General features: G+C 42.1%; 1 pseudogene; it reads right to left on the minus strand.

Annotated features, from left to right (window-relative positions):
* Positions 1 to 317: 317 nt before the first annotated feature.
* On the minus strand, positions 318 to 10,589 carry LOC130018268 (RAD52 motif-containing protein 1-like; annotated as a pseudogene).
* Between the last annotated feature and the right edge of the window lie 8,640 nt (positions 10,590 to 19,229).

Here is a 19,229-nt window from a genome sequence, read left to right on the forward strand (position 1 = left end):
AAAAAGTAAGGTGGAGTTCATGCCCAATTCAACCAGTGTAATCAGTGGCTGCTATTTATATAGCAGTACTCCTACATTTAAAAAAAAAGGAATTTCTCTGACAGAACGCAGAGGGCACTTAGAACTCTCCATATTTCAAATAAGGGCCAGGACTTCAGGAAAACTTCAGAAAATCTCTGAACTAAAGTTTTAGAGTTTCACATTTTTCTGGGAATGCTAGAATCTCCTACACATGCTAAACACTTCTAAAATCTGCTCATTATTTTGAATTGCTGCCATCCTGTATATGTCATCCTTGAGTTTTTCTCTTCACGTACTTGAATTAAATCATGTAGTTCTTCGGTTCTGGCATCAGTGAGCTCCCCAAAAGGCCGATATTCCACAGCTACTTTACCACTTTCTGAAATAGAGTTAACAAGGATCAATTCAAACTTATTGGCTAAAATGTTCTTTCTATGAAGGTAGTACACAGTGATAGTGGGTGTGTACTTCCTTTATACATCCAATAATTTTACTTCTAAAGCATAAAATAAGAGCATTTTCCTTGTCAATGCAGACATTAAGTTTGGTTCCTTTTGCTTCTCTGTTTTGAGGCCATTCTCAAAGGTGCTCAGGGATTATACCCTCTTAGTACTTGGAGTCATTCCTGGCAATGCAGTGCTGAGCTGGAACTGAAACCTGCTTCCTGCATGCCAAGAATGGGCTCAGCCTGTTGAGCTATCTCTCCAACCCACTGCTTCTTTCATTTCTTTTTATTTGGAGTTTGCAGATCCTGTCCTCTGGTACTCAGGGACTGTTCCTGGCTCTGTGCTCCCTGATGGTGCTAGAGGGGACCATATGCCATGCCAGGGATATGCAAGGCTCTGGTACCATCTTCTTACCCCCCCGTTGGTTCTTAAAAGTTATTAAATTGATAGAAATTTTACCAGATGACCACAGAAGTCACTTTTGCTAGAAGAATTGCCCAGACTGCAAGGCTGAAGTCAACCCAGGAGCTACTCGTGTAATAAATAAGGTCTCTGACAACTGAAAATTCCTGTCTCTAAGACTGCAGGGCTATAAAGCAAGGAAAGCAATTCTGTTTGTGGATTCTCTACGGATTATTCCGTTTCCTTTGGGCACAGCCGGAAATGTCCATAGCACTAGAAAATTCCATAAGAGGAGAACATTTAAAAATCTTAAATAGTATGACCACTATTTGTTTTTGTTGGGGGCCACACCCAGCAGTGTTAAGTCTTCTCCTGAGCGAAGTACTTGGGGGTTGCTCCTGGACACTCATGTTGTGCCAGGAATCCAACCCTGGTCTTCCACATGCATAGCATGTATACTAGGCCTCTCAGCTTTCTTCCTGGCCCCCGCAGAATCATTGTGAAGGTTCACAACAAATAGTTGGTTGTTACATCGAATCACAAACTCTCAATATGTCAGTGCTGAAAACCAACCACGAACTGATTCCAGTTAAGTTTCCTCTTCAGTAGGAAAACAGTAGCAATAATTAGAATATTTCGTCCTTTACTAAATTCTAGGTAAGTCTTTTTAAACATTTATTTATTTTATTTTTATTATGTAATATTTCTTTTTCTTATTTTTTTGTTTTTGTGGGTCACACTCAACAATGCTCAGGGTTTCCTCCTGGCTCTGCGCTCAGGAACCACTCCTGGTGGTGCTAGGGGACCATATGGGATGCTGGGAATCGAACTCAGGTCAGCTGCATGCAAGGCAAACACCCCACCCACTGTGCTATCGCTCTAGCCCCTTCCTTCCTTCCTTCCTTCCTTCCTTCCTTCCTTCCTTCCTTCCTTCCTTCCTCTTTTTAATGAATCACTGTGAGATAGAGTTACAGACTTACAAACGTTCGTGCTTATGTTTCAGTCATACAATGATTGAGCACCCATCCCTCCACCAGTGCCCATTCTCCACCACCAGTGTTCCCAGTATCCCTCCCACGACTCCCTCATTCCAGCCCCCCTCCCCCCACGGGCAGGTCTATTCCCTTTCAATCTCTCTCTTCCTTTGGTTGTTGTGGTTTGCAATATAGGCATTAAGTGGCCATCATGTTCGATCTGTAGTCTACCTGCAGCACACATCTCTTATTCTGAATGGGCCCTCCAAGCATCCTTTACTTGGTGGTCCCTTCTCTATCTGAGCTGCCTTTTCCCCCAGCATGTGAGGCCGGCTTCCAAGCCGTGGAGCAATCCTCCTGGTCCCTATCTCTACTATCCTTGGGTGTTAATCCCCCATTCTGTTACTTTATATTCCGCAAATGAGTCCAATTGTAGGTAAGTGTTAAGTATTTACTTTTACAATATAAGGTAAGCTAAATTAAAAGTGTATTTTTTCAGAAAATTGCAGCTTAGAGGGGCTGGAGCAATAGCACAGCAGGGAGGGCGTTTGCCTTGCACACGGCTGACCTGGGTTCGATTCCCAGCATCCCATGTGGTCCCCCGAGCTCCGACAAGGATAATTCCTGAGTGCAGAGGCAGGTGTAACCCCTCAGCATCCCTGGGTGTGACCCAAAATGCAAATGAAAAAAAAAAAGAAAATTGCGGCTTAGAAATACCTTCACATATCTGTCTAGAGACCTACAGTTGCATTTTCTAAATGAGACAGAGGGCCAGAGTACTATTACAATGGGTCGAACATTTGCTCTGCATGCAAACAACACAGGTTCAGTCCCTGGCACCCCATGTGGTTCCCCAAGTCCTACTAGAAGTGGTTCCTGAGCACATAGCCAGGAGGAAGCCCTAAGCATAAGCAGGTGTGGACCAAAAACCAAGAAAAGAATAAAGAAAAAAAATGGAGGACAGAGCTAGTACTTAAACAGAAGTTTACAGCCACTATACTCTTCTGCTTTACTGACGAACAATTGAGAAAGAGGAATTGGATCAAATACTCTCTCTACAGTCTAAACTATTCTACGTTTATACATTGGGGGTAATATTTGCTGTAATTATTTTTCACAGATTCCACAAAGGACAAATTTGAGACTACTCTGTAAAGCATCTAGTAAACAAAGGAATAGGAAGTACTTATATTTCCATTATTTTCAATATAATTGACTTCTCAAAATCAATTTATTTGCTCTTCAAGTAAGAAAGCTGCAGTACTTCAAAGATAACCAACGAAGTCTTACCTAAACCACAATGAGCAGTTTCTGAAATGCATCCGACACGGTCTTTTGAATAGCAAACTTCTGAGTCGTCTTCCTTTTCATAAGGAAAGATAATGGTCCTATATCCAACCAAAACAAATAGATTTACTACACCAATCTTTCTAATTGATTTTTATGAAGTCTAAAAAGAGAACTGGGCCTGGAGCTCTAGTACTGAGGCTAGGGCGTTTGCCTTATATGTGGCCGACCCGGGTTCGAGCCCCCGCATTTCATATGGTCCTCCCAGCACTGCCAGAAGAAATTTCTGAATGCAGAACCAGGAATAACCCCTGAGCATCGCTAGGTGTAACCCAAAAAATAAAAAAGCTAAAAAAAAAAAGAAAAACAAAAATAAAAAAACAAAAAGAGCACTACATCACGATCTTAATGAGTAAGGGAAGACACCACACAAGGCTATGTCTTGAAGGCTCTGTGCTAAGTATATTCTGTCAGGGCTATTACCATACATTTTTGCTGTCTGATCAATTCTGGCCATTCGTAAACAGGTAAACATGTAAACTAGAAGGGAGAAATTAGTCAAGATCATTGCATAAATCTCATACTGATTATGTATTTCAAATGGGCAAACCTACAGACTACTCTAGGAACGTGACATACCTCACACCACTAATATTCCAAGAGTAGCAAACCACATTTGATGGGGTTTAAAGTAGAAAGCTACCAATCATAGAGGGAAATATGTTTTTACAGGAGTGTGTATTATACACACCCAAAACACACACACACACACACACACACACAGCTCAACCATTAACAACATGTCAATAATCTCTTATTTAAGGGCTTAATGGTTCCTAGGGGAAACAGAACAATCAATGGTCCCTGGAGAAAATAGAACAATCTTCACATACTTTCCTCTAAGGGAACTTTTGTGGAGCATTTTCAGCAGTTGATTCAGAACATACAATACAAAATAAATTGCTTCGGTTCTGCTTGGGGCAGGGGTTCGGGTTCGAGATGGAAACACAAAATATGGTGGTATCAAGGTGTAATGGTCGTGGGATTGGCGTTTGAATATTGAATGTAATAAAATATTTTTTATAAAAATAAAAAATACTTTATAATAATCACTGTATCATTGTCATCCTGTTGTTTGTCGATTTCCTCGAGTGGGCGCCAGTAACGTCTCTATTCCTCCCAGTCCTGAGATTTTAGCAGCTTCTTCCAATGATTGGAGCTCTTTTAGGATCAGGGAAATGAGACTTGTTGTCATTACTGTTTTGGGCATATCGAATACGCCACAGGGAGTTTCCCAGGCTCTCCCCGTGTGGGCGGGATACTCTCAGCAGCTTGCCGGGCTCTCCAAGATGCAAATATTTATATATTTCTCTCTATGATTTGTTGCCTACTGTCTGAACCCCATCAAATATGGTGTGGCAATTATGGAAAATGGGTAGGAAGTGTCTTATAATGTGAAAGTGGCCTGGCCTGAAGAGTGGCGGCAGTTGGGTAGTGGAGATCGGCTGCCGGGCAGGGTCCCTTGGGACGGGAAGGACCCTCACCCGCACCTCTCTGGGGTGCCCCGAGTGAAAACAGTCTGGCATGAAGTCCTTTACTTTGCAAAAATTATACTGTTCAAAGCCCGAGCCATCTGGATACCGCAGCTTGGAGTAACCGAATTGGATAACTGTGGTAATTCTAGAGGTAATACATGCAGATGGGCGCTGACCCCCTTCCCAGGGGATGCGCACATCTCTCAGATCAGAGCCAATCCGGTCAGCCTCCCCTTGGTTCCAGCCGGCTGCGAGGCAGGTGCAAGGGGCTTTGGTGATGGTGACTAGATAACCTCGGGCAGATGGCACGCCCCCACCTCCCACAGGGAGTGATAACCCGTTCGAATGTCTGCCCTATCACCTATCAAATTCAGGAGCTTGAGAAAGGTGCAGTAGTGGCAAGGATGAGCTGGTCTCATTAAGATTCACCTACCAGAGTCTGTTCCAGTTCTTTCGCTAACAGCTCTCCCTTTGATTTAATACCCTAAGCCTAAGTACCATAGATTCTGGGGGGGGGGGGACATTTTTATTAGTGTATTTAATTATCAAAATGAAGATTTTGGTGAGATAATGGACAATTACACAGGATCTATACTTGAAAAATTACTTTGGAACAAAGAAGACTGTTACCCCCAAATAGGAGAAACAGTATTCCCATCCCTATATCTCTAAGGTTCTTGGTAGGAAGACAGCTCTAAAATTGTGAAGTGTCCCCGGGTCCTTCGTCCCCACCAAAAAAAATCATTCTATTAGTACCTAAGATTTTAAGAAGTATTATTAAAAACATCTGCCCAAGGCTTTAGCAGCTTAGCTAGGAGAGGGATTTTTCTGATGTATCTGAAAATATGATGAGAGATAGATAGATAGATAGAGAGAGAGGATGAATTCTTACCCACACCCCCATTCCAGTCCCCACAGAGACCTTCCAGTTTATCCAAAGTCTCCTCGGATCTGCCAACTCCAGGGCTCTTGTCAAAGGACGACAATACCACCTCTAAAGCACAGAAGATCTTCACGCTTTGCGTCTGAAGTGGTGCCACAATATCTTCATTTTCCCTTTCTTCAAGTTCAGAAAGATCCTGAAGGTGTTAAGATTTTAGATTGAAGGTCCTTCTGAACATCTCAATGTAGATTTTAAAATGTTTAATTAGATGCCACTCAATGCCTCTTTCGCAAATGACAGCACCCAAAAGGAGAGAGTGAACAAAGGGAAATGCCCTGCAACAGAGGCAGGGTGGGATGGGGAGGGTGGCAGGGTGGGAGGGATAGGTATGCGATCATTGTATAACTGAAACCCAAGCACAAAAATTTGTAAATCTACAACTGTACCTCATGGTGTTTCACTAAAAAAATCTAAAAAACAAAAACATATTTCTGGAAAAAAAAGCTTAATTAGAAATAAAAACGAAACTCCAGCAATCCTTGCCAACCGTTGAAGTAACCTGTGACTTCAACATTAAACAAAACTTCCCATGAACTACACCAGCCATGAACATACAGAGCACACAAGCGTTGTAGAATATGGACACCACCGTCAACTGACTGAGACCTTATTGATTCTGGGGTGTGACCAGTGATCCAACACTTTCACTTAGACGACTCTCATCTATCAGGTCTGTAGGTTCTCTGAGCCGGCTGGGGTAATACCCCACAGAGCTGGGAGTCGTGCAATACTCAGGACAAAACCTAGGGCCTTGAACACGGTGGGCACAAGCTCAGCACTTGAACTCTCTCTCTGCTTCCTACCTTGACAATCCTTTTAGACCATCCATTGAAACCAAAATATTAGTTTGCCAGTTCCTGGCATTGGGAGCTGTTTAGGGCAAGTGTACAATGTCGAACTGCTTTATGTCTGCTGAGACGAACCTAAAGACATAAGAGAGACACTCGAGACTAGGAACGACTTCCCACAGAGATCTAATTCAGCAGACCCAAGGACCCAAGACTTCTCAGTACAAGTTTCATAAAGTGGCTGTGAAGAGCAAATCGAACAAACTTTGCTGGTTGCTGTAGTTTCAGAGCCATACTCCGCAGTAATCAGTTCCTCCTAGCTCTGTGCTCCGAGATCACTCCAGGTGGTGGTTGGGGGAATCATATGTGCGGCTGGGGATAGAACCAGGTTGGCAGCAAGCAAGGTCAGCCCATTAACTCCTGGCCTATTTCTTTGGTCCTTAAACACTTTAGGCATTAAGTTCATAGGAAGCACTAAAACTTATGATTCTCAAGCCATGGTACTTTTCTGCATTATTTCCAAAATCTCTGATTAATCTGAGCGTGTCCCTGACTTCTGGTGGTAAGTGAAACTATAAGCCATAAGATCTGCAAGACTGGAGATAAGCAAAAGAAGTAAATTGCTTCAGTGATTCTATCTAGAAGCTCTTGCCTGTAACTATAACCTGAAAGCTAGGTAAGATAGACCTGCCACCAAAGCAAGACCTCATCTACAGCACTCCTCTCTCCAAATTATTAGCCTTGCTAGAAGAGACTATAGTTTTGTTTTTTGTTATACCATTTTATGAGTAACGATCACCTGCATTTCACGAGAAGTGGTCTCGTTCCTGACGTTCCATTCACTCTCAATGGGATGAACATCTCCGAATGCAACAGTTATGTGTACCTAGGTCGAGAAGTCAATATGATGAATGACCTGGCACCTGAGTTGCGCAGGAGAAAGAGAGCGGCTTGGAACGCCTTCAAGAACGCTGAAAAAATAGCTAAGAGGACAAAGAACCTCCGGCTCCGGGCACATCTCTTCGATTCCACTGTTCTTCCTGCATTAACATATGCCTCAGAGACCTGGGCCCTACAGAAACATGACGAGAACGCTAGTCGAGTCTCCCAGAGAGGAATCGAAAGAGCTATGCTTGAGTATCATGCTTCGCTCAACTGAGAGAAAAGAATCTGAAGTTCCAAACTTCTTCGACGGTCAAGAATCAGGGACACTCTCTCATTTGCCAAGGCATCAAAAATCAGATGTGCTGGACACGTAATGAGATTTGGAGATGACTGCTGGACTAGAGCCATTACCGACTGGATTCCACGGAACATCAAAAGATCACATGGCCGTCCACTTATGAGATGATCAGACTTCTTTGTCAAGACCCTGAACGATCGATTTGAGGCTCTTCGTGTTCCTAGAATGAGCAGATGCCATTGGGCTACATTAGCACGCGATAGGGATGAATGGAGACGTTGCTGGCGCCCGCTCGAGCGAATCAATGAATATCGGGATGTCAAGTGACCAAGTGATCAAGATCATCTGCATAAGAGCTTCTTTATAAAATACAAAATACCTGTATTCCTAGTTCACTAAATACATTATTGTGGACTTCTTATATCATTAGTTCTTAAATGACAATTTTAACTTTTAGTCAATATGTACTATAAGAACTTATTAATAAAAATTCAAATGCAAGGGTGGAGAGTTAGTCCAACGGGCAAGGCATTTTTGCACTGCATGTGGCCAATCTGGGTATGACCCCCAGTACCCCAAGTGGTGCCACCAAGCCTACCAGGAATGATCCCTGAGTGCAGAGTCAGAAGAAAGCCTTGAGCATTGCAAAACATAAAAGAAAAAGTATTCAAACACAAATAAAAGCAGAGAAATACTGATTATTGATTTGTTTCATGTGCCTATCACTATAACCAGTTTATAAGCACCTTGAGTGCTCAAAGAATCCATATTGTATCCTTTCCTCATTCTCTGAAGCCAGAAAAGTTTGTTACTCACAAAGGCTTGATAGTTTGTTGGTTGAGAGAATAAATCGCGGAATAAGAAAAAGAGAACAAAATTAGTTTCCCCAACCTAAAGCTGCCTGAGGAGAGGGAGCAATGAAGACTGATCTTTGAATGCTTACACCACAGATTGGCCTGTACCTGTAGTGACTGCAGCTTTGTCAAATTAAGAAGCTTCAGAAGGGTTCTGAGACCCTGGAGAGGAGTTACCTTAATTTTGTAACGGTTTTTTTTTTTTTTTTTGCTGGTATCTATGAAGAAATTCTCTGATGACTTGGGTCTTTCCTTCATTTTACATTACGATCCCCTTTACTGTTCTGTACTTATAGAGGCCAAAAATAGGCAAGAACTATGGGTGCTCTCCAAGGTATAAAAGAACCTCTCATGGAAATGGATAACTTTCAGAGAGAAGGTAGTAATCCCAGCCTGTGCACGAGAAGATCTAACTAGAGTACCACCTTCACAACTACATACTGATTTATAGAATGTTCCCTTTATCACTATACTGGTAATGAATCTCATGCTATAAAAATCTCAACACCATATTTATGAAACTCGCCTTCCTTCCTCCTGGGGTGCCCTCACTCATGCAAGGTCTAGGCTCTGCCACTGAGTCACATCCCTGTTCCTACGAAATGGTCTTAATAGCCAATGAGAGAAAGGGGTGGGGGGAGTACCACTCATTAATTACAATGGATATAGCACTGTAGCACTGTCCTCCTTTGTCCATAGTTTTGCTTGAGTGGGCACCAGTAACGTTTCACATCAAATTGTGAGACTTGTTACTGTTTTTGGCATATCGAACATGTCAGGGGTAGTTTGCCAGGCTTTACAGTGGGGGCGAGATACTTTCGGTAGCTTTCGGTAGCTTGTAAGGCAATCGATCTACCCGCTGTGCTATTGCTCCAGCCCAAAATGGAGATAAGTGGATATATTATTTATAAGTGGATATATTATTTATTTTGGGGTTGGGGCCACACCTGGCAATGCCCAGGCTTCATCCTGGCTCTGCACTCAAGAACCACTCCTGGTGGGTCTTAGGAGACCTTACGGGATGCCAGGGATCCAACCAGTGTTAGCAAGTGCAAGCCAAGAGCCTTCCCCTTCTTTACTATCACTCTGGCCAAAAGCGTTTTCAATTCCAGCTGTAATATGACTGTGAGAGGGCCAGAGTCTAGCTGCAGCTTACTGTCTGCAAAGCAAATAAGGTCCAAGAGAGCTTGATCTCACTCCTAGGGGCTGGAGTAGGGGCTGAAGCAGGTGTTGGGTCTCCAGAGGAGCAGAAGAGTCTGTGGGCACACGGAGGGGTGTTCTCATGTCTGATGAAGGCGCAGGCAAGGACAAAAGGACAGGGAGTGAGAATGACCAGCAAGAGAAGCCAGTTCAGGGAGCCAATCAGAGGAGGCTTAGAATTATCATGTGAAAGGCTTGGAAACAATAATTCTCATTCATATATCCAGAGGTATGGGAGGGGATGGGGGTCTGCACAGGAAAACAGCGGAGCGGGGTCCCCTAGGTTCTACCCCCATCCCCTCCACACCAACCCTGCTCCACCAAAACTGAACCGAACCACAGAAGAATGGGAATGGGCCAGACAAAAGAATGGGACTAAACGGAGGCCTAAGTGAGATGGAATTCAGGAGCTGGAGACCGTGGAGCCCTGGGAGCACCCAAAGGGAAGAAAGTTTTCAGTGGGAACTGGGAACTCAGGGTGGGCATAGGGAACAGTGGGCGGAAGACAGAGCGATGATGCTGGCTGCGAGTCCCTCCAGGCAGCAGAACTGTCAAGCGCACATTGGACTCCCTCAAAGCCCAGTGGAGGCTGGGAACTGGGCTCTGACCCTTCCAGCTAGTCTCTTACTGCAACCAGCCTCGAAGTTTCTGCAGAAAACAGCCTGTGGGGACGGGCCGTGTGCTGCCTGGATACTCTAGACACTGCAAGGCAGCGGGAAGCTGGTGGCTGGGGGGTGGGTATCTGGCAGTGTAAGGTGCCCAGCCCAGCACTGCTTCCCACGGCCCCGATCCCAGCCAAGCGCCAACCCACCTTCAGCGGAGAGGACTGGAAGAGCGGCTGCAGGTCGCAGGCCCATTGGGCTGAGTGGGCGGCGTGCGAATACAACGTGTCCATGGGCTAGAACCGCGGATGGGGCGGCAGCAGCGTTGGGGAAGACACGCACGGCATTCAGAAGGCGAAGCGGGGAAGGCCGAGGACAGAAAATGTTGCAGGGACGCCGAGGTCACCCACGGCACAGACCTAGAATTTCCTCCATCTAGAATATTTCTCTATACCCTCAAACCCAATACAGTATTGCACACTTCTCTAATATTGCATACTGTTTTTCTTTTATAGTCTAAAAGAAAAGTTTTTATCTATAGAACTGAGGTTGCATGAAGGTTGGTGTGGGGAGGGTGGACAATTGGGAAAGGTCCTTGACATCAGTCAAGGGAATTAGTCTCTGGTGTTACATGTGGTACTGCAAAGATGTATGCACAAAATCAATGATTTAAGATACTGTAAATCCTGGTATCACAATAAAATTGACATAGTTAAAGATTTTTAATAAGAAAGCACTGAAAAAAGCTATATTTAGCATGACAATAATTTTACATACCGAAGTAATATCTGATTTCATATTAATTCTTGCAATTCTCTAGAAACGATAATATTTTTATCTAAAATATGCCTTTTCACACTTAGGACCTCACACATTTACCTCTTCGTATTTGCATTACTGATAAGAACTTTGTAACATTTTACTAATCACCATTTACATGATACATGGTAAGAGACAAGTAATCATTTTTTAAAAATATTCCACAAAACACTGAAAATCTTAACTTTAACATGGCACTTTCAGAAATTTAAACTGCAGCTTAAAAATATCAACTGCTCTCAAACACATTTTCACATTTTCAGCATTTTAAAAGATCCTATAGACAACAGTAAGCAAAATGAAAAAAAAAACGTGAGCTGCGCACAGTAATGAAGTTGAATGACTGGAGAGATTGCTCAATGGGCTGACCACATGCTTTGCATGCAGGAGGCCCATGTTTAATGCCCATCACCACCAAGTTCCCATCATCAAAAGAAGTCACCCCGAGCATCAAGACGGGAGTATTCCCCAAGCACCAACAGATGTGGTCCCGAAACAAACAAAAAATACATACCCTATTCCCAAATCAGTATTTCTACAAGACAAGCAATATTTAAGCACATTATCAAGGTAAAAAAAGCCAACAGACTATACTTATCCAACTCATAGCCTTATTCATTCAGAATCACAAATTAAAATGGAAAAATGACCTCTACTCCAAACCAGAAAAAAACTCTTGAAAACAACTTTGCAGTAAAGCAGTATACGTATCAGCAAGGTATTCATGAAGGCTACTTTCAATGGAAACCATCGTTTCCTTTATATTCTTTACTTTTCGAAGTTTACTGCAAAGAGACAAAAGTATATGGAAGCTGGCAGTTTTCAAAGGAACTTTCTTAGTTCTATTCAAGGAAAATATAAAGAACCAGTAAAAATAAAAATTCACTTTCCAGAAAATGTTTCTAGTCATTGTAAATAATAGTAAATCCACAATTTTTTAAGAGACTCTTTTCTTAAAGAATGCCCAAACTGCAATACATACAACATTCAAAGTTATACGGATATTCAGATCGCCATTTTCCTTACCATTGTTAAAAAAACAACAAGGAAAAGTCAAGCCTCCAATTTTGATAGATTATATTATGGTCTATATAACAGCATAACCTGTTGGAAAAAACTTTGATATCCAACAAACAAACATAGACTATGACTCAAAATAAAATCACAACATAGAGCAAGAACTTTACTTTGCATTTGTTAGTATAATAGGGTACAAATTCACATGCTTGCAAAAGTGGAGATGAAACAACAATCAGCAAACTTGTAGGTCACCAGGAAGCTGAAGGTTTGGGGAAAAAGAAGCTATTTCCACTTTAATCTTGTTCCTTGAGTAGTGGCATGGGAGGAAACTCAGGAACAAAATATGAGAGCAACCTAGGATAATTTACTAAAATTCACCTGTGATAGCACAGCGGTAGGGCGTTAGCCTTGCACGCAGCCAACATGGCCAACCTGAGTTCAATTCCTCCGCCCCTCTCGGAGAGCCCGGCAAGCTACTGAGAGTATCTCGCCCGCACGGCAGAGCCTGGCAAGCTCCCCGTGACGTATTCGAGATGCCAGACACAGTAACAACAAAGTCTCCAATGGAGACGTTACTGGGCCCGCTCGAGCAAATCGATGAACAACGGGAGGACAGTGATGACAGTGACACCTTAAAAAAAGATTGAATCTGGGGCTGGTGCAGTAGCACAGCGGGTAGAGCATTTGCCTTGCACGCAGCTGACCCAGGTTCGAGTCCCAGCATCCCAGATGGTCCCCTGAGTACCGCCATGGGTAATTCCTGAGTGCAGAGCCAGGAGTAAACCCTGTGCATTGCTGGGTGTGATCCAAAAAAAACAAATCCCCACCCCCCCCCCAAAAAAAAGATTGAATCTGCCATCTTGGATCTCTGCACCTGGTGTAACTCCCATATACAGTCTTTGGCCTAAGTTAAATAACATATTCCCCAGTCAGATACCACGTAATTTTGAATTGATAGGCCATACAAATACAAACTAGCTGTGGCTAGTCAGTGACTTGTAGCTAAATATCAGATAAGAATTAACATAGAACTCTGAAAGGGGAGGGGAAAAATACGATAAGAAGAACGGAATTTTAAACTATCACACAGTATTTAATCACCTTTATGGGGAAAAAGTGATTAGGGAAAAAAAGTGGGACAATAGAAAAGACAGGGGTATATTGAAATGTTTACTAATTACCGTAAATATATTTGTAATTGAGGTAACTGCTATAACTTCAAGCCCCATTCGTATCCTTTTTTGCTTTTCACAGTAAGCGTTCCAGGTATCTTCTTTAAACCCATAATTAAAATAATCAGAAAGGCCAGCGCCTAAAAAGAAGACACAACTTTTGTATGCAACTATTTCAATTCTATTTTTATGCAGCAAATAAAATATAAAAATGTAAATGATAAGTTCTATCAGTTTAAACACCTCTTCAAATTTTACTAGTTCTTCCAATTATTACTCTAGCACCACAAAACTATGTTTTTAATGAAATTTCCTTTATAAATGGCATTCTAATAAAATAGTATGCTATGCAAGACTAATATAATGCTAAGCTACTGTTACAATTTAGCAACACGAGTTATTACTGCTAATTATCCTTAGGACATTTATAATGACATTTACAAAACTCCTATGAATACTATTGATACTGAAAGTTAGATATTTTTCTAATGACTTTAATACGAAACGTCTTTTAAAAATCTACAATCCAGAGAGATAAGTCAAAGAGCTAGAATGAATGCTTTGAATATAGGTGCCCAGGTTTGATCGCAAGCACACAAGGTAACCAGTCATTGCCAGCAGACCTCAAGCACCATCAGGTGTTCCCAAGAAAAATCCAGTCCTCTTCTGCTGGGGAAACAGCTCGAGTATTAGAGCACATGCTCAGTGGCCTTGAGCACACTCCCGGGTACCACAATGTTCATCCCAGAAGACTGAGCATCACACACACTGAGTGCCCCAGGACCTTGAGGGTCACTGAGGCTGGTACCAGGGAGGGGTATGGAGTCATTTATCATCTTACCAGGTTTAAACCATGGTTTATCTTCCAAAGAATCCAAATCTACCTCCAAGAGTGGAACTCCATTAATACTTCTAGGTGCATCAAGCTCTACCCCTTTGAATTCTGTTCCTTTTTTAACAAATACAAAATAGAGAAAGAATGGCATGAGCAAGATACTGAGAGAAAAACAGAAAACACCATTTTACTAGTGATAGCTCTCAATATAACAAAGGCTTCAATGAGAACATTAAAGTCAGGCATACTATAAGAATAAGCATGTTATCAATAACAGTAAGTTTAAACTTTAGGGAAGAAACTCTAAGATATAGTGTACGGATTAGGAACTTGTTAACTCATTCAAATAAATTCCTGTACCAATATGTACCAATAACTTCCAGGTATTAAATCCCTTTTTATATGCTATGAACTATAACAGGTCTTACAGGGTTGTACAAACAAGTTAAAATCAAAAGAGGAAAAGAAACCTCGTGACCCACAAACTCTACAAACACCTATTCTCTTACAAAACCTTTCACAGAGAAAAGTTTCCCCATCCTTGAGACACAAGTTTAAACGACTCTCTTGAATTGAACTGAAGCACTTTTCAGATCACCTGTGACAGCTACTATAGTCTGTATGTTATTCAGGTATAGTCATTATTTCCTACTGATGCACTGGCAAATACAAATTTTACCTGTAGTTCCATAGACTCTTCCTCCTGTCTTGATATTAAGATTCACTGGTGCTGGTCCGTAACTCCTAAGAACAACAAAAATTATCCTGATAATCTTGAACTAAACAAAAATAGCAATATATTCCATGTATACAAGTTATACATATATAGACTGACATTGACTAACATGTTTTTAAAAAGTGGCTGTGGGGGAGGGTTCCGAAGTGCTGATTAGGGGACCTAAGGGTCCCTTCCTGCCATTCCTGTGGTCAGCACTTCAATGCCTGGGTCTGAGAATGCAATGTTCTTCAAGCACTGCAGTACCAAGGATTATCTAGAGTACCCCAGCTGTGCTCAGAGACCTTCAGAGCCAATTCAGCAATGCTCAGGGGACCAGGTGGTGTTGGGGATCAAACTAAACTGGTTACAGGCAAATCAAGTGACTTAGCTCGCTGTACTATTTCTCTGACCCCTAGGGGGAAAATGTCTTAATTTTTTGTCACTTATTAAACAAAAAATTAAAAAAAAAACAGATATTCTGGGATCAAGAAAGACAGTGCAGAAGGCCTTCAAAAGTACTGCCAGATGTGGCCTTGGAAGCACCTGAGCACCACTGGATCAATCAGACCACATACATTGGCCCTCAAATTAAACCACCTACCATTGGGCTGAGAATCACTTGCAGTGAGGCCTGGCCACCTGAACAAAGGGAGGGCTCTTCCACAAAAGAAACAGTTATATCTTATATGTTTGGGTTAGGCACATACATAATATGAGCATGACCTGGGCATCATCCCCAACACAATCTGACCCCTCGCACACTGCCAGATTATTATCCAGGGGTCCCAAGCACTGTCACGACAATCCTGGTGGCACCTTACAGCACAGAACTGCTGCTCAAACAGCCAAGGATCAACAGGAGGGAATCCCCAAGGGCAAGGGGCCTCGGAGCAACACCTGGCAGGCCTATTCCTAAAAAAATTCATTCCAGGCAATTAGCACTGAACACCACTTAGGAAGATACCCCACTCCCCAATTCCCCCATGCCCCCCCAAAAGGGGGTCTTAAAAGTTTAATTGTTTTTTTCTTCAAAAATCTACCTGCCAGTACATGTCCCACTGTTACACACTTCCCAAGAAACTAAGCTGGTAAAGGGAAAGTAGCACTGTAGCACCGTCCTCCCGGTGTTCATCGATTTGCTCGAGTGGGCACCAGTAACGTCTCACAACAAATTGTGAGACTTGCTGTTACTGTTTTTGGCATATTAAATATGTCACGGGTAGCTTGCCGGGTTTTGCCCTGGGGGCGAGATACTCTCGGGCAGAGCAATCGAACCCAGGTTGCCATGTTGGCCACATGCAAGGCAAATGCCTTACCCACTGTGCTGTCACTCCAGCCCTAAAGGGTAAGTAATACATTTATATATACACCTTGTCCTCATTTCCTTGCCTCCTACTTAATTCAGTAGTCAGAAATCCTGTATGAAAGAAGTAATAAGAAATAATCCTTGTTTTATAATCCAATGATCTCCTTTAGGCTCTCACTGCATTCAATGTTGTTGGTAGATCGTCTTTCAAATACATGAACTACTTTTGTCCATAAAATAAATTCATAAAATGAAATCAATCTAAACCAAAAACAGAATGTGATTGTTGGTGTAAGTGGTTAATGACCAAAAGAAAACAATAGGGAACAGGTTTCTAGAATGCGAGTACCATTCCATATCCTGATCTGGGTGGAAGTTACATGAAAACGTAACTCTTGTAAAAATGAACTCAGTGTCATTTAAAGTAGTAAAATATACCTGAAAACAGAGGGAAAAGCTAAAATTTGGAGCCAGAACCTCATTCACATTCAAGGTTTATCCAATATTACTTATGTAATTTTGACCTAAGACCTGTATACATTTTCCTTAACAGTAATTTAGATAGCAACAAAGTGCTAGATCCCACATACCTGGGAGTCCAAAGGAATTTCAAGTAAGTATGTGAAAGTACTTCATTTTAACATACTTCTCCCACATTAACCAGATCATTTATATTTTCAATTAACTTCTCTACAAGCCATGAAGCCATTGAGTTCTCTAAGCTACCCATAATTCTGTTTAGTACTCAAATGAATCTTCTTTATCCACCCATTTTAACTTAGATCAAAGAATATAACATGGATTCACAGTCAGCCTTCTAGAGAGGTCTGTACTAATGGACCCCTCCCTCACTTTCACTTACCTCTCCACCCTCTACAGCCCAACTTTGCAACTTTCATCCACAAAAACTGTCTCTCCACAGCTCTTTTTTATGGTTATTTTCACTCATCCCCTCCTGATAATTCTTTATGAAAATTTTTGGATGTTTCACAGTCATCACTTTGCTCCTGGCTGGACTCCACTATCCGGACAAGTCTCATCCAGAAATTAATTTTGAAAAACTCCAGCATGCAGGTTTTGTGACTGAAATCTCCAGCTTTCATGAGGTCAGGGAGAGTTCCCTCCCTCCATGTATCCCTGTTCTTCTGGAAGCCCGGCAGTAACACGTCCAGCGCCATGTGAGTTCTCTCACAGGCCATGATCCAGAATAAATTAGAATAACAAACTTAGAAACAAATCTTGAAAGAGATCAAGAATTTCTCTCGGATCCTGCACAAGGCTGAGTCATCCAGGGGCAACCCAGAGAGGGACGGGTGAACCCCCACGTCCACCCAAACAGAGTGCCAGCAGCCAAAAACCTCCACATTCCACAATCAGCTTTCAGAGATCGGGCACAGACTACCCTCTGTGCTTCTGGAAGCCCAGCAGTCAGGCCTATGCCCCAAAGCCACCAGTTAAGAATTTAACTCCATCTGTTACTCCGTCAAAACTTTTGGACACCCTGGAGTGTGTGGATGCAATTCTGGCTACGCAACATCTCTAACTCTGTAACACTGGTAAGCCATAAGTAGCACACCAGACTGGATGGTATGTAATATGAAAGGCAACCAATTTCAATGGACAAAATCTATATACAGAAGGCTTTACCTGTAATGTCTTAGTAATCTCCTATACAAGGGTTTAAGGGCTCCATGGTGAGAGAGAAGAATCTTCACTACCGGGGCTGGAGCGATAGCACAGCGGGTAGGGTGTTTGCCTTGCATATGGACGACCCGGGTTTGATTCCCAGCATCCCATATGGTCCCCTGAGCACAGCCAGGAGTAATTCCTGAGTGGAAATCCAGGAGTAATCCCTGTGCATCACCGGATGTGACCCAAAAAGCAAAAAAAAAAAATTTCACAATCTTTCTTTTAAGGAAACATTTTTTGATCATCCTTTTAGCAAATTATTTATAACAAGCAATGTAAGATAAATGATTGTGGGTCTGCTATGGGGGCATGTTCAAGTGGTAGTTGGGAAAATTGGAAATAATGGTGGTGAGAAGGTGCAACGGTGGTGGAATTGGTGTTGGAATATTGGGAATATTGAATGTCTGTAAATAATGACTAAAAATCTTTTTTTTTTTTTTGCTTTTTGGGTCACACCCGGCGATGCACAGGGGTTACTCCTGGTTCTGCACTCAGGAGTTACTCCTGGCGGTGCTCAGCGGACCATATGGGATGCTGGGAATCGAACCTAGGTCGGCCACATGCAAGGCAAACGCCCTACCCGCTGTGCTATTTCTCCAGCCCCTAAAAATCAATTTTAATAATTTTTTTAAAAAATATACTATCAAGTTACACTGTATGCAGAGATCCAACATAGGAGATTTAGTCTTTTTTTAAGTGAATTTTCATAAATTATCTTCTTTAGCAGGGAAGCTGCGGGCTTACTCTGGATTCAGCATCTCACGCAGACAGCCATTCAAAGCTACAGAAAAATCTGGAACGAACTCTGAAATATAGTTTTAAAATATATTTTAAAATATTTTAAAACTTCGGGGCCAGATAGATAGCACAGCAGGTTAGGCACTTGCCTTGCACAAAGTTGATTAGGGTTTGATCCCTGATACCCCATATGGTCCCTAAAACTCAACAGGGGTGATCCTTGAGCACAGAGATAGGAGCAAGCCCTGAGCACAGCTGGGTGTGGCTCCAACCCTCACCCCTGTTAAATATGTATTTTTTAAAGGATCGATTCCAGAGTAACACCTGAATATCTCTGGGTGTGCTCCCACTCCCCAAAACTAAAGAAACAAGCCATACAGAGTTAAAAAAAACTTCTGATTTTTTAAAAATCAATTAAAAAACTGAATTAAAAATATTAAAATCCTAGAGCTAAGAAAATAGCTCAAATAAAAGCACATGCCTAACATGTCAGATCCTGTACCATGAATACCACTGAAAGTATCCCCAACACCACCAGTTTTTGGCCTTATTTTAAAATATATACATATATAAAATATATACATATATAAAAAACCAAAGCTCAAGATTGGAAGAATACAAGCTGCAATTTAATAGTTTCTAAATCTAAAAATTTGTAGCACTCATTTTACAAAAACACTTTCAGTTCTAGAATTAC

Source organism: Sorex fumeus, unplaced genomic scaffold (genome assembly GCF_029834395.1).
Source record: "Sorex fumeus unplaced genomic scaffold, SorFum_2.1 ptg000246l, whole genome shotgun sequence".
In the NCBI taxonomy this organism is placed as follows: domain Eukaryota; kingdom Metazoa; phylum Chordata; class Mammalia; order Eulipotyphla; family Soricidae; genus Sorex; species Sorex fumeus.